The sequence below is a fragment of the Delphinapterus leucas genome, chromosome 4 (assembly GCF_059928025.1).
Source record: "Delphinapterus leucas isolate spDelLeu-1000000601 "Yukka" chromosome 4, BTC_Dleu_Yukka2, whole genome shotgun sequence".
Classification (NCBI taxonomy): Eukaryota; Metazoa; Chordata; class Mammalia; order Artiodactyla; family Monodontidae; genus Delphinapterus; species Delphinapterus leucas.
This window is the reverse complement of record NC_143132.1, coordinates 129711400-129725461: the sequence shown is the minus strand read 5'-3', so window position 1 is coordinate 129725461 and position 14062 is coordinate 129711400. Positions and strand designations below refer to the sequence as shown.

General features: G+C 38.6%; 1 protein-coding gene across 1 annotated transcript in view; it reads right to left on the bottom strand.

Moving 5' to 3' along the window:
* Positions 1 to 14062, bottom strand: part of NMNAT3 (nicotinamide nucleotide adenylyltransferase 3) — a 118878-nt gene that overhangs the window by 54611 nt on the left and 50205 nt on the right.

Sequence of the window (14062 nt, the reverse complement as noted above, 5' to 3'; positions counted from 1 at the left end):
TTAAATCAGAACAGCACCTCCTCTTGAAGGAATCTGGAGGGTAACACTGGTGCAGCCTCAAACCCTTAAAGCCTCAGAAGATGAGGAACAAATTGTCTTGGTTCCAAACAATTGCTGGAGTAATTCAACATTCTTAAATCTACCTTCTCCAGAAAGATCTCTTAAATTAGAAACGTGAAAATGAACAGTTTTTCAGACCAGGCTGGGGTAATGCCCATGAATATATATTAAAATCACTCTGATTAATAAATGTCCGTGTGAGCCCAAGATTAAAGTAACACGCTGAGCTTATATAATATTTACTCATGCTCTGATGATATCTCCGAAAGCCCGGAAGACCCAGAACTGGGGCTGTCACTGCCTTAAATAGAATTATTATAGCTTAATTTTCCCCCTTACCTCAGATTGTACTGCACCACTATATCATGGTGCATTTAATTCTCTCAATATTCACTGTGTAATAAAGGACCAAAATTAAAGTCACAGGGGTAGCAAAAGTAACGTGCATCACACTGGACACTGACCAGACATTTTTATTTAACACAGAAAACTGCTGGTGTAGCAGTCCCACTACTGGGCATATACCCTGAGAAAACCATAATTCAAAAAGAGTCATGTACCAAAATGTTCATTGCAGCTCTATTTACAATAGCCAGGACATGGAAGCAACCTAAGTGTCCATCAACAGATGAATGGATAAGGAAGATGTGGCACATATATACAATGGAATATTACTCAGCCATAAAAAGAAACGAAATTGAGCTATTTGTAGTGAGGTGGATGGACCTAGAGTCTGTCATACAGAGTGAAGTGAGTCAGAAAGAGAAAGACAAATACCGTATGCTAACACATATATATGGAATTTAAGAAAAAAAATGTCATGAAGAACCTAGGGGTAAGACAGGAATAAAGACACAGGCCTACTACAGAATGGACTTGAGGATATGGGGAGGGGGAAGGGTAAGCTGTGACAAAGCGAGAGAGTGGCATGGACATATATACACTACCAAACGTAAAATAGCTAGCTAGTGGGAAGCAGCCGCATAGCACAGGGAGATCAGCTCGGTGCTCTGTGACCACCTAGAGGGGTGGGATAGGGAGGGTGGGAGGGAGGGAGACGCAGGAGGGAAGAGATATGGGAACATATGTATAACTGATTCACTTTGTTATAAAGCAGAAACTAACACACCATTGTAAAGCAATTATACTCCAATAAAGATGTAAAAAAAAAATTACATTTCAGTTATTTAGTTCCAGGTTTTTTGCACTGAGGTTTGATAAAGTGATCTCTACAATTTTTCGCTTGGGAAATTTAGTTAAATTTTCTTTGAGGCATATTATATGGTCCTTTCTCATAAATGTTATAAAAATAACAGAAAATAAAGTACTTTCCCTGACCTAATAAAAGAAAAAAAAAGAAAACTGCTGGTGTAAATGATATTGTAATAACTGTGCTCCAATTTAAAATGCAAGTCACTGAGAGGAACTCCTGGGAGCCATAAAATACCTTTCCCCTCCTCAAGGTTGTCCAAAGGGAAAAAAAGGAAAAGGCTTTCAACCAGGTTGTTATCTTTATGATGCAATTTAATCTGGGATGCCACAAATGTGTGGGGCAGGATTGTTAGGCAATAATATCATAAAGTATCAAGAAAGTGCTAAAGAAAACAGAAGAAACAGTTCTGCGGTTTTCTCACTTCCATGCGTAGATGTGAGAATATTATGTTAACCTGTCTGGTGGTGGCCACGGGACCGGGAGCTACTCTGAGCCCGCACTGCGGGGGGCCTGCTCAGGATGCAAGTGGAGAGACCAAACCTGTATTGGATTTGTCGAGTAGGTTAGACCCTTCATACATCATCTCGTTGAGCCCTTATAATAAATAACCTTTAAAGTTAGGAGATATTTTTCCCATGTTGCAGTTGAGGAAACACATGTCAGAGGGGTCAAGTAAATTGTTCAAGGTCATGCACTAGAAGGCGGATTTGATGCTAAGGCTGCCTTCAAGGTCAGTGCTCTTTCTGTGACCCCACGGTCATAGGGAAGGGAGCACGTCCTTTCTATGGTTCACCATTCTGCGTTCTTTCTCCTGTAGGTTGTGGCATCCAAGGGAAAGCAGGAAAAGAGATGAGAATCTCAGGAGCAACATCAAGTCAGAGCCGAGTGTGGCTGGGTAGCAGCCAGGGCCGGTTGGGGCCTGTGAGCAGGCAGAGGCACGGCCTCCTGGATTCTGCCTAAGCCAGGACAGAGATTTGGCTGAGAGCAGCTCTGTGCCCACTTCTGCTGCATGCACCCAGAAGACCAATGCTCTTCTTTCTGAGGGCATCTATTGAATCAATTATAAACAAAGCACAGAGAATAAAATCTGGAAAATGTAGTTTGGGAAGCTGAATTCCAACCAGAGCGAAAGTCGGGAAACATAGTCTGACACTGACAGTTTCTGAGCACTTGGAAAACGTGATTACTGTTCAGAGTTAGCAAGAGTTTGCTGAGAATAAGTCATTTCCCTATTCGGTAGCGTTTCCAGTTGGGCAGGCAAGTAACCACCATGAAGGCAGAACCTCATCCAGGCATTTGCCAAGGTCTCATAAGATCACCTTGGCAACAGGGTGGGAAATGCACACTGGGCCCTGCTGCAGGCAGGAGGAGTTGTCCAGGGCTGTGCACTTGCCCCCAAGGCTGAGTCCTGGTCAATCTGGAGAAGAGGGCTTGAACTCTGAGTCAGCCATCCCTGGCACCAGATGGGGTCTGGCTATCCAGGTACAGGCTGCTGAGAGTATTCTAGCAGGCGAGTTTCTGGAGGCCACCTATCTGAGGGTCCCTGTGCCCAGGTCCCACCCATGGCAGAGACTTTACTTCGTAGGTATCTGATGAGACACTTGGTCAAAGGGCTTCAGTGAGTTCCCTTCACCTAAAGTCCACATTCCTTACCTGGCATTTCAGACTCCAAAATCAAGCCCTGACCACTTCCCTCCTTTCTATGAGTTCACCCAGACTCTGCTCTCATCAAATCTGTCTTTGGGGCTTGCACATTCAGGAGCCTGCTGGTGCATCTCTGCAGCACCGGGCAGTAAGAAGAACACTGGCCTAGGGGCCCAAGGCCTGGGTTCAGGCCCCAGCTCCCCCACGTACTAACTTTGTAAGTGATAACCTCTCCAAGCCTCCGTTTCCCTGTCTATAAAGGTAGGGACAACACTACCTCCTGACCTTGAATACCTGCTGTGCCCCAGGCTTGCACTTCCACAGTCTCCTGTAATCATTAAAGCCCATGTGATGTTCTCTCGTGCGGGTCTCTCAAAGTCAACAGGTCTGAAGCTGAACTTGTCCCTCCCCAAGTCTGCTCCACTTCCAGACTCTCTCCTTCTCCGTGGGTGGCGCTCTCTCTCTCCCTCAGACCCAATCCACTATCAGGCCAGCTTCACCCTCTAATGACCTTTCCCATCCACCAACTTCTTTTCGTTGACATGTCACCCTCTCATCAAAAGTATTGCTTAAATTGCCTCTTAACTGGCTTCCCTCTGCCCACTCTTTAGTGCTAGGATGGCGGGGGCAGATACAAAGAGGAGGGAGGGAAAGGCAGATCTTCCCACAGCTCTTAGGATGAAAAGCAGACTCCTTAACAATGGCCGGCAAGGCCCTCACGGTCTGCTCCCCAACCCTTTCCTCACCTCCTGTAACACTCCCCTCTGTTCCTGCTTCCCGGTCATCCCTCAGCGGCTCTGTCCTCTTCCCACAAGGAGCCTTTGTACACGCACTTTCCTGGTCCAAGAGTGCTCTTTCCCTGGATCCCCTGACCCAGGCCAACCTCACTTTCAACCTAAAATGTGCCTCACTATTCTTCTCCAGCTCAGTCTTTACATTTTCAGAAACACTTGCCCTGGATTCCCTGCCTCTGTCAAGTTGCCTCACTGTTCACCCTGATAGCATCAGGAACTCCCCTCAGAGGCATTTGTCGCCCGAGTAATTTTACCTCTGTGGGATCTGATTAACGTCTGCTTCCTTGTTACAAACTGAATACTTGTGTCCCCTCCCAAATTCATATGTTGAGACCGTACTCCCTGATGTGATGGTATTAGGAGATGGGGCCTTTGGGAGGTAATTGGGATTAGTCAGGGTCATGAGGGTGGGGCCCTCATGAATAGGATTCGTGACCTTATAAGAGTCACGAGAGAGCTTGCTTCCTCTCTCTGCTCTCCTCCATGTGAGGACATGATGAGAAGTCAGAGACTGCAACTCTGAAGAGCGCTCTTGCCACAAACTAACCATGCTGGCACCCTGATCTCAGACTTCCAGCCTCCAGACTGTGAGAAATAAATTCCTCTTGCTTATAAGCCACCCAGTCTATGGCATTTTTGCTTATAGCAGCCTAAACTGACCAAGGCACTCCCCCAGGGGCACAGGGCTCACTTTTCTTGCCTCTGCTTCTGGCACAGTTTCCAGCACAGACAGGTGCTCAACAAGAAGTTTGTTGAGTGAATGGAGGCAACACGGCATGGTGGCTACAAGCACAGACTGCAGGGCAGACTGGCTCTACCCTGTGTGTGATGTCAGGCAAGTCACTCAACTTCTCAGAGCTTCAGCTTCCCCATGTGTAAAATAGGGAGAGTGACAACATCCACCTCATAGGGTTGTTAGGAAGATTCAATGACCTTTGTTTAAATGTAATGTACTCAGAACACTACCTGACAAATAGTAAGGATGGTCTGTGTTTGTTAAATATGTAAAATGAACAGGTGCTAAATAATCATTAAATGAAGAAGTATTAATGAAGCTGACAGAAAACCTGATTTTAAAAAAGGAATACAAGTGGCTTGTTGTTGAAATATAGGCCAATGGCCAAGTCATGCTGACTAGAAATAACAAACTGTCTACGTAACAGAAAGCAGGATTTAAATTTAATTCAACCCTCGTTAGTAAGTTTGTGACTACATGTTGGGAAAACAACTACTTACAACTGGGAATACATCCAACATCTTAAGAGAAATGCCGGCTCAAATTCTTAATCCAAAGAAAGCTTTAGGTATGACGGATGCTAGTGTTTAGTCATATGCTGGGCTGAGTCATTTCTGTCAAAAATCAGCAAACCAAGATAAAACTCCCCAATGAACTTTTAAAAACCACCCACGCCCACTACATGAATTCATCCATCAAGGCTTTGAGAATCTTCTTTGAGAGTTCCCCACACAGCTCACAGTGCGCCTATGACTAGAGGACAACACTATAAAATACAGAAAATCCACAGATATCACACATTCCTACCAGCCCTTATCATATTCCCCAACATTCTTTCAAGTAAAGGAGTATAAAAAAATAGCTGGCTCAACATTTCATCCTTTGAGCAGGTATGACTTTTTGTCAGGGTATTAACAACGAAAATCTTCAGACCTAAGTTTTCATCCAATGTATAATTGTTTCTTACTATAAAGGGGTGTGTTATCACAGGACTAAAGACAGTAAAAAGTTGTGATATATTATAGTGCCTCTGTCAGTTTTTAAGGTTTTGCTGTTGCTTCAGGAGAAAAAGGAAGGAAGGACAGTTGCAGTTTGAAGAAGGGGTGCTTGGCAAAGGGGAAAGCGCTCAAAACAACAAAGTAATTAGAGCTACTGCAGCGAACTAGGAATGAACTATTAATTTCTCCTCAAACGTACTACACAAATTGCTTCAGCTTGTTTAGTTCAATTTATATGAGTGTAATATCGAATTAAAATTGTGAGTTGTTTTAATGAAAATACACCAACAGAAGGGAGATTTCATTTTCTTTATGAAAAGAGAAAGTCAGCTGTGAGTCCAGATTTTCATCCAGCCTTAATTGTGAGCTGATTCTGATTGAGAGAAAAGGCCCTGTTTAAATATTTGTTCCCAGAGAAATGAGGGGTCGGGTGATGGCTTGATGCACAGCTCTGCTGGCTATGGGAGGCTACAGCCAGCCACTGGGGCTGTGGGTAGGGGGAGAGGAAGCCCAGCTGGGCCGAGAAGGGAAATTCTCACCACGCACCCCTCTCCATGACCTGGTTCTCCCTACCTGCAGCCTCATTTCTCTCCCATGTGCTGGAACGTGATTCTCTTCCACATCTGTGTTTTACCAGTGCTGCTTTCTCTGCCCATAATGCCCTCTACACTATGCTTGGCTAAGTCTTTCATGGTCTTCAAGCCTTGGGGGTCATCTCTTCCAAAAAGCTTTCCCCAACCGCCAGATGAGAGATGTCTCTCCTTTGCATCTAGTGCCACAATCACTTGCTACCATACGTCTCTCGTCACCTACATTGTGCATCCCTCTTGGGCAGGAGATGCAACTTAATCGATTCTATTTCCAGCAACAGTGCCTGGCATGAAGAAGATGCAGTAGGTATCTGTGGAACGTTGAAAGATGTCAACCCGCTGTGTAACACACAAAGACACAGACGGCAGAATCCATTCTGGACTTTCAAAAATGACCAGATACTTTCTATGCAAGAATGACTGAGAATAAAGGCAAGAAGATGCTCGAGGTCATATGTGAGACCTCTCTACCTATTAATAAAATTACAGAAATCATATGCAATATAAAAATGTATTGTATCCATATGATTCATTATTCATGCATTCTGTGGTTATCGTGAGCTTTAAGGATGAGGAATATTCTCTGACACCTCGCTGAGCCATGCTAGAGCCTGACCATGTGCTAAATGAGAGTCTGCAAGTACATGAAGTATCCAAAGTCCCCAATACAGTGTACAGATGTACCTGCCCGGGAAGCAGCACATTGCACAAAGCAGAGTACAGGCCCTGCCCTGAAAAACCTCAGAGCGAAGACAACAGGGGCATTTCTGATGAGTCAGGGTTGCTGAGAAAAGTCGCTTAGTGGCTGAGAGTCAAGCAAAGTAGATGCTATACACCCTGAAAAGAACACGATTCCACAAACTACTTTCAGACATATAGGGAATACATTCCTACTTTCTCCCAAATACAAATATTCTTTGTTTCCCCCACATACTTGCCTTAGGATAAAGTTTGTGAAGTGGAATTGCTAGACTATGGATATATACTTTTTTTTTCCTAAGAGATAAGGACATTTTATTTTTGACTTGTAAGAGATTGACAAGCTGTTTTCCACAGCCATTGAACTATTCACATTCCTTCCTGTAGTGTATGAGAAGTCCAATTACTCTACATCTTTGCCCATAGTTGGTATGACTGGTCTTTTTAATTTTAGCTGTTCTAATAGGGGTGCAGGGGTATCTCATTGTGATCTTATTCTGCATTTTCTGTATGCAGTTAAGCATCTTTCTGTGTGCTTATTTGCCATCTATATAACTTCTTTGGTGAAGAGTCTGTTCAAATAGTTCCTCCAATTTTTACTGCGTTATTTGGTTTTTTAAAAAATTACTGTATTGAGATGTTCTTATATATTCTGGATAAAAGTCCTTTAACAGATTTATGCTTTGCAAATCCTTTCTCCCAGGCTATGGCTTGTCTTTTATTCTCTTAGTGTCTTTTGAAGAGGAGAAGCTTTTAATTTTGATGAAATCTAATTTGTCTTTTTTTTTTTTTTCCTGTTTTGGATCACGCTTTTGGTAGTGTCTTATCTAAGAAATCTGTAACCTAAGGTCACAAAGATTTTCTCCTGTTTTCTTCTAGAAATTCATAGTTTTATGCTTTACATTAAAGTTTATGATCTATTTTGAGTTAGTTTTTGTATATGGTGCAAGCTTCGGGTTGAATGTTATTTTTTTTGGGGGGGGTAGGGGGAACATATGGATATTCAATTGTTCCATACCATTTTTTTGAAAAGAGTATCCTTTCTCTTCTGAATTGCCCTTTGCAACTTTGTCAAAACTCAGTTATCTATGTAAGGGGGGGGGTGTCAAATTTCGTGCTCACTATTCTGTTCCATTGATCTATTTAACTATTTTCACACCAATACCACACTGTAACAAGTACTGTAACTTTATAATTAGTCTTGAAATCAGATAGTGTCAATCTTCCAACTTTGTTCCATTTTTTTCAAAATTACTTTGGCTATCCTGGGTCATTTGCATTTCCATATGAATTTTAGAATTAGCTTATCAATTTTTACCAAAAAGCTTATTGGGGTTGAATTGAACCTATAAGTAAATTTGGAGAGAAATGAAATCTTAACACTGTTGAGTCTTCCAACCCACAAAACAAGGCATATCTCTCCATTTTAACTAGGTTGTATTAAATCTATCGCAACAATATTTTGTAGTTTTTAGCATATGGATCTTTGCACACTTTTGCCAGATTTATCCTTATTTCTTTTTTATGCTATTGTAAATGGTATTATTTTAAAATTTTAATTTATGATTCTTTGCTGCTTGTATATAGAAATGCAATGATTTTTATGTATTTGTCTCATATCTAGCAACAGTACGAAACTCACCTATGAGTTCTAGGAGCTTTTTTGTAGATTTCTATGTATTTTCTCCATAGATGATTATGTCATCAACATTTTTTTTCCTATTCCAGTCTAGATGACTTTTATTTCTTTTTCTTGCCTATTGTTTTGGCTAGAACCTCCAGTACAATGTTGAATAGAAGTGATAAGAATGGACATCCTTATTTTGTTCCTCATCTTCTGATTGGAGAGTTTAATACATTTACAGTTAGGGTAATTACTGATAAGGAGGGACTTACTTCTGTCATAGTGCTATTTGTTTTCTATATGCCTTATATATTTTTGTCCCTCATTTCCTGCATTACTATCTTTTAGTTGATTTTTTAGTAGTGAAACGTTTAAATTCCTTTCTCATTTTCTCTTGTGTATTCTATAGCTATTTTATTTCTGGTTACCATGGATTACATTTAACATCCAAAAGTTATAACACTCTAATTTGATTTGCTTCTCTTGCTGTTTTCAAGAATTATCTTTGTCTTTGGTTTTTGAAAGTTTGATTATAATGTGTCTTAGTGTGGATCTCTTTGAGTTCATCTTACTTGAAGTTGGTTGGGCTTCTTGGATGTTTGTATTTATATCTTTCATCAAATTTGGGAAGTTTCAGCCATTATTTCTTCAAATATTCTCTCTGCCCCTTTTTTTCTCTTTTCCTTCTTGGACTCTCACAACGTCCACCTTATGGTGTCCCATAGGTCACTTAGGCTCTGTTCACTTTTCTTTAATCTTTTTTCTTTCTGTTCCTCAGACTTGATAATTTCCATTGTCCTATCTTCACGTTTGCTAATTCTTTTTTTCTGCCTGCTCAAATATGCCTTTGAATCTCTCTAGTGAACTTTTCATTTCCATTCTTATATCTTTCATCTCCAGAATTCCTTTTTGGTTTCTTTTTAGGTTTTCTATCCCTTTATTGATATTTCCATTTCATTCATAGATGGTTTCTTGACTTTCTCCACATCTTCCTTTAGTTATCTGAGTATCTTTAAGACAGCTGTTTTAAAGTCTTTGTCTAGTAGATCGGCCATCAGGTCTTTTTCAAGGGTGATTTTTGTTTATTTATTTATTTTTCCTTTGAATGGGCCATACATTCCTGTTTCTTTATATGCCTTCTGATTTTTTTGGTTGAAAACAACATTTGACTCTAATGACATGGTAACTCTGGAAATCAGATGATTCTCCTTCCCCAGGGTTTGATATTTTTGGTTGTTGTTATTACTTATTGTTTTTTGACGGTTGTAGGCTGTCTTTGTGCTGAGGATCAGCCCAAAGTATAAAGTTAAAGTCTTCTCAGTCTTTTTTCAGACTTTCCCTAGGCATGTGTGGTCACTTTTTAATTTTTCCCATATATGCAGTTAATTTTGCATGTCCTAGTCTTTAATGTCTGGCTCCCAAAAGGGGAAAAAGAGAAAAAGGAGGGGAGGGGAAAGCGTGCTGATTTTTTAAATCCCCTGGAAGTTACTTCAGCCAGAGAGGCAGGGGCTTGCAACAATGAGAGGAGATGCAACAATGGCTGGCCACCTTCGTCTGCACATCAGTGATCAGAGGCAGTAACCAGAGATCAGAGCACAGATCCCCAATATTCGGAAGACAGAGGCCCTTTTCCCCACACTGGCTCCCACAAGCTGTGTGCAGGCTGTTCCAGGAACATGGGCACAGCTGCCTGCCATGTGGCTGGGGGTGGGGGAGGGGTAGCTCTTACTGGGCTAAGAGCTGAAGTTGGCTAAACTTAACTGCACTTTATCTGTCCATGTCTTCCCCTGGACGTAGTCCGTCTTCAACAGACTTCAGTATTCCAAAATGGTTACATCAGACAGATTCTGTTGGTGCAATTATTGTTTAGGTGGGGAGACAGATTCCTGTGGCTTCCTACTCTGCCATCTTCCCAGGAACCTTTGTGGGATGTTTTTTAAATCACAAATTAAACCTCTTTTGTTGGTATAAAGCTATTTAGGTTACTTGTTTCTTCTCATTTAAAAAAAATCTATTTTTGAATGAGCTTTGTTAGCGTGTCTTTTGAGGGATTTGTCTCTTCCAATTTTTAAAATGATCAAATTTGTAGGCATAAAGTTGTTTATAATATTCCCTTATATTTTCTATATAAGTTTTCAAAATCTATAGTTATGTCACCTCTCTCATTCCTGATAATAGTAATTTATGTCTTTCCTCTTTATTTTACTGTTAGTATGGCTAGAGGTTTATAACTTTTATTGATTTTCTCAAAGAAACAACAATTGGTTCAACTGATTTTCTGTAAAGTGTTTCTGTTTTCTCTTTAATTGATGTCTGCTCTGTTCTTCATTATTTCCTTTATTATGCTTATTTTGTTTTTCATTTGTTCCTCTATTCCTAATTTCTTAATATAGCTGAAGTCGTTGATTTAAAACCTTTCTTTTTTTTCTAATATAGTGTTTAGTTAGTGCTACAATTCCCCCTAAGTATTGCTTTAGTGACATACCCAAATTTTTGAATATATTCGACTTTAATTTTCATTCAGTTCAAAATATTTTCTCATTTCCATCTTGATTTCCTTTGTGACACATGGGTTTTTTAGAAGTGTGTTATTCCATTTTGATATTTGGGGAATTTTCCAGAAATCTTTCTATTATTGATTTCTCATGTAATTCCATTGTGGTCAGAGAACACATTTTGTAGGATTTCAAGCCTTATACATTTATTGAAGCTTCTTTTATGGCCCAGAATATAGTCTCTCTTGGTAAATGTTCTCTGTGCCCTTGAAAGGAAAGTGTATTCTGTTGATGTTTGGTTAGTGTTCTATGAAAGTCAACTAAGTTGAATTGGTTGATAGTCTTGTTCAAATCTTCTATATCCTTAATACTTTTCTGCATATTTATTCTATCAATTAGTGAGAAGAGACTTAAAATATCAGACTGTAATTGTGGATTTGTCTATTTCTCCTTGCTGTTCTATACGTTTTTATTCTTATGTATTTTGATATTCTATTATTACATTTTAAAAAGGTTTAGGATTATTATTTCCTCTCAAAGAACTGACCTCTTTATAATTATGAAATGACTTCCTTTATTCCTGTTAATATTCTTACCTCTGAAATCTCCTTTCTCTGACACTAGAGCTATTTCAGCTTTCTTTTAATTAGTGTTTGCATGGGAGAGTTGTCTATTCATTTACTTTGAACCTAATTGTGTCTTTATATTTGGTATGTTTCTTGTAGGCATCAAATAATTGTAGTTGGGTCCTGCTTATTTTATCCAATCTGACAATGCCTGCCTTTTAGCAGAAGTTGTTAGACTATTTATATTTAAAGTGATTATTGATATGATTAGGTTTAAGTCTATCATTTTGTTATTTGCTTTCTATTTGTCCCATTTATTCTTTGGTCCCTCATTCCCCTTCTTCTTCCTTCTTAGATTAACTGAGTATATTCTCATGCTATTTTATCTCCATTGAAAGCTTATGAGTTATAACTGCTTGCTTTTTTATTTTAGTGGTTGCATTAGGGTTTATAATATATATCTTTAACTTATCACAGTCTACCTTTAAGTGATATTATAAAACTTCATGTATAGCATAAAAACCTTACAATAGTATTCTTCTATTTTTCCCCTCCCAGTCTTTTTGATACTGCTGTCATATATTTTACTTCCACATATGTTATAAACCCCACAGTATATTGTTATTTTTGTTTAAATGGTCAATTATCTTTTAAAGAAATTTAAATAACAAAAAAACATATATAATTGCCCATGTGGTTATCAATGCTCTGTATTCCTTTGTGTAGATCCATTTTTCCATTTGGTATCATCTACCTTCTGCCTAGAGGACTTTGGTATTTCTTGTGGTGCAGGTTTGCTGGTGGTGAAATCATTCAGCTTTTGTAGATCTGCAAATGTCTTTACTTTGCCTTTGTTTTTGAAAGATATTTTTGCCAGATATAGAATCCTAGATTGACACGTTTTTTTCCTTCAGTACTTTAAAGATCTGTACCACTGAATTCCCTTTTGCTGAATTAAGAAACAAGAAATCTGCTATCTTCTTTATTTGTTCTTCTGTAGCTGCCTTTAAGATTTTCTCTTTATTATTGGTTCTGAGAAACCTTATTATCATATACCTTGGCGTTGTTTTCTTCCTGTTTCTTGTGCGTGGGGTTTGTTGAGCTACTTGATTAAATCAAATTTTCACCAAATTTGAAAACATTTCAGTGATTACTTCTTCAAATATTTTTTATGTTCTTTGTTTCTTTTCCTTCCAGGAGTTCAGTTACAAGTATATTAAGATGATTTAAATTATCTCATATCTCACCAATATTCTTTTCTTTATTTTTAAAAATTCTTTTTTCTCTTTATGTTTCATTTTGGATTGTTTCAGTTTGGATAGACTGTTATAGCTTCAAGTTCACTAACCTTTTCTTCTGCAGTGTCTAATCTGTTGTTAATCCTATCCAGTTTATTTTTCATCTCACCTACTGTAGTTTTCATGTCTAGATATTTGAGTCCTTTTAATATGTTCCATGTCTCTACTTAATTTTTGAACATATGTCACATAACTATTGTAATCTTTAAGGTACTAGTCTGCTAATTCTAACATCTGCATCAGTTCTGGTTCGACTTCCATTGATTGATTTTTCTCCTCATTATGGATGTGTATATAGACTTCAATTCTTCTTTTCTATGGAAAACCAAGTTGCCCTCCAAAAATGTTTTATCATTTCCCATCACTACCAATACATGAGTGTTTGTTTCCCTCCTTATCCTGCCAGCACTGAATTTTGACAATCTTTAATCTTTGCCTATCTCATTGGCTAGAACTATTTACTACCGCAATGGATATTTATTGAGCACCAGCTATAAGCCTAGTGACAGACGGTGGCAATTCTGTGGTGTTCAAGCAGTCACAGTAGCTGCCCTCATGGTGCTTATTACCTTGTGGTGTTTATGTTTTTATTTGCATTTTCATTGATTATTAGTGACGTTGAGCAGCTTTTCTCAAGTTTACTGTCCATTTATATTTCTTCTTTGGTATATGGCTTACTAATGCTCACTGACCAGTTTTAAGTTAACTGTTCGGATTTTTTATACCTATGTCGGAGCTATTTATTTACTAAAAATAAATACTTAACTTTTTGAGAAATTAAAAAATGTTTTGTAAACAAAGACATTTCTTTAAAATAAATTAATATTTGTAAGTAATTTCTTTGAAGAAATGATTTACATGTTACTCAAATATTTTTTTCTATGTTAAAAGTAAATAGAAATTGATTTTGGTTTAAAAACAGTAAACATTTTTGAGCAATGCAAAAATACAAAATACATATATGGATACCTAAGATATACATAAATACGTAATGAATAAAACTTTCATATGTATCTGACATCAACAAATAAATGACTTATATTCTTTAGAAATAATCATGCAGATTACAAATGCCACTTTACTCTCTTAATAATGAAATGGAAAGCCAAGGAGATGGAACATTTCCAGATTAAATATTTCCAGCTGATTAAATATTTCTGGCAAAGCCATGCCATCTGTATTAGAAATGCCCTATATACAAGTCTGTTAATTTGTAATTGTCTAAGATCTATTCTTTCAAAGGAGAACGTGTCAGAATCCCCATTACAGAACGTTTGTTTACCCACTGAAGAGTAGCAGGAGTTCTCAAAGGTACATGCTACCTATTCATCTGGCTGTGTGGGTA